Here is a 2,318-nt window from a genome sequence, read left to right on the forward strand (position 1 = left end):
GTCTGTAAATCTGGACTATCTGGACATACTGGTCTGTCTCTCCCTTACTGTCCATTTGGCAGCGACCACCTGTTTCCTGCCTCCTCTGCTCTCCTCACCTCACGCACTGCATGGGGAGAAATTAATTTGCTGCAAATCTTGACGGCTTAAACGAGGCAGTGACGCCCCGCCCCTCCCCGCCGCAAACCGACAAGTAAATCCCCACAATTAGCGGATCCATATTAGCATATTAACCTGTGCTTCCTTCCGAGGCGCATCCTGTATGTAGGTCAGACACCATTTTCTTAATTGCTTTTTCGCTGTTGATGGAGGACAAACATCTTCTGGGCCGTTTGTTATGGTTGCTCTTCATTATGCCAGTCGTTATTTTGGCTGGAAAGGTGCAGGCCTAAACACACACACACACACACACACACACACACACACACACACACACACAGAGACATATAGCTACAGGACCGAGTTAACGGACGCTCATGGCCATATGAGGCCGGTGTCTGACCCGGGCTGATTAAAACCAAAACAGACTCATAAACAAGGCCAACACATGTGCAGACTGGAAGCAGACCGTGTTGTGAGTTCATGCTTTTCTTCTAACTGCTCTTACCTCAGACTATCATGTAATTAATGAAATATGAAATTGCATACTATGCATATAGAGCATGTTTATACGAGGCAACCTTGAAAGGGAAATAATCCTGTGTAGTCCTACAGGCTCATTATATGCATTATCAGCATGGGTGCAGCACCCACTAAAAGAATCATCACTTGCTGTGTTACAATCTGACACAATGTACCTAAAGAATTGCCTTAAAGCAGTAAGGGGATTACTGTTTACTCTGCAAACAGATAAATAACTGCAGGCTATATAGTGATCTGTTATAAATAAATTGTGGCCTCTAATAAACCATTTAAACCAATCAGGACTGATAAAGATTCCAAGAGAGGGGTGACATCTCGCTTAGTATCACATGGGAAATGTTTTTTTTTTATCTTATGAACTTTGTGTTTTAAGGGAAACTGGTTGATTTTAAACATAATATGTTGGATTGGGGATTATTTCTTTAACCTTGAGCTGAAAATAAATCCTTTCATTTGATATGTGCCATCCAAAATGACAAAAGCTGATGAACAGCCTATTTTGTTTCTGGAAAAAGCATCATTTTCTAGGAAGAACAGAACGAGTTTTCATTTTAGAGGGTATTTATTCTCCCTGACGTGATTGTGTAGACATTTCTTTCTTTTTTCAAATATCTCTCGAGTTACAATAATAAAATGTCACAAATGCCATACACAAGTTAGCCTATCTAAAGTGCCACATGCCCACAATAGCTCAAATCCTAATCTTCTGCCTCTCCACGCTGTCTTATTTTCTGCCACTTGCTCAAGAAATATGGCACCAGGGCCCCCTCCCCTCTGCAGGAGCAGCGGTCCATCCAGGGAACCTTGGGGCTGATCTAAATTCTCGCCTCTGGGCTGTATACCGTGCGGGGTTTCGGGCCTTTCCCTGCCTCGTCAGGCGGCAGATGGACTGGCTCCTGTCCGAAGATCAGTGCGCATCTGGTGCGGCGCTCCAAGCCCCCGGTAAAAGCGGGGCCACTCGTCAGCATTAAGCCCTATTAGGACCGTCTACCGTGCAACTGGTGCCTCGGGTTGGCAGCAATGGTGGCTGCACTGCCTGCATGCATATTATGTCTCAAGCATATATATATATATATATATCAAGCAGGAGAGCTGAAACACTCCTGCTGACATAAATAACGAAAAGTGACTCGTGCGCTCAGTGATCTGTTAGGACACCGGTCAATGGACTGTGCAGACTTTGGGGTCAACCGTCTGGTTGTAGGAAACTCACTTGAACGGCTTTTAGAAACAAATTAGAATGTCGGGTTTCACGTTTTCATTTTAATTAATTGTCTAGCTCTCTCTCAAACCTGCATAACTATATTCTCAGGTGTAAATGTCAGTCTTTTGATTCAGCCTATGATGATGATGATGTGAGAGGAAAGAGTCAGCGTGATTTCCTGCCAAACCCCCCCCCCCCTGGTGTCATTTTAGCTCGAGTTTCTGCCCTCAGTACACACTTTTGGTACGTTTTTTCATGATAATTTCTGCCCAAAATAAGAAAATAATATCACAAAATCCTGATCATATAATCACATTTCGAATCGCTTAAGGTATCTCAATTGACACCAAAGATCTCTCTTGCTCTCTCCATGTCTCTTTGCCCGGTGGCCTTCTCATTCATCCCTCCTCCTCCTTTCTTCCACTCACCCACCTCTCTCTCTCTCTCTCTCTCTCTCTCTCTCTCTCTCTCT

This window comes from Anarrhichthys ocellatus, unplaced genomic scaffold, assembly GCF_004355925.1.
Source record: "Anarrhichthys ocellatus isolate YVR2014 unplaced genomic scaffold, GSC_Weel_1.0 scaffold25, whole genome shotgun sequence".
NCBI lineage: Eukaryota > Metazoa > Chordata > Actinopteri > Perciformes > Anarhichadidae > Anarrhichthys > Anarrhichthys ocellatus.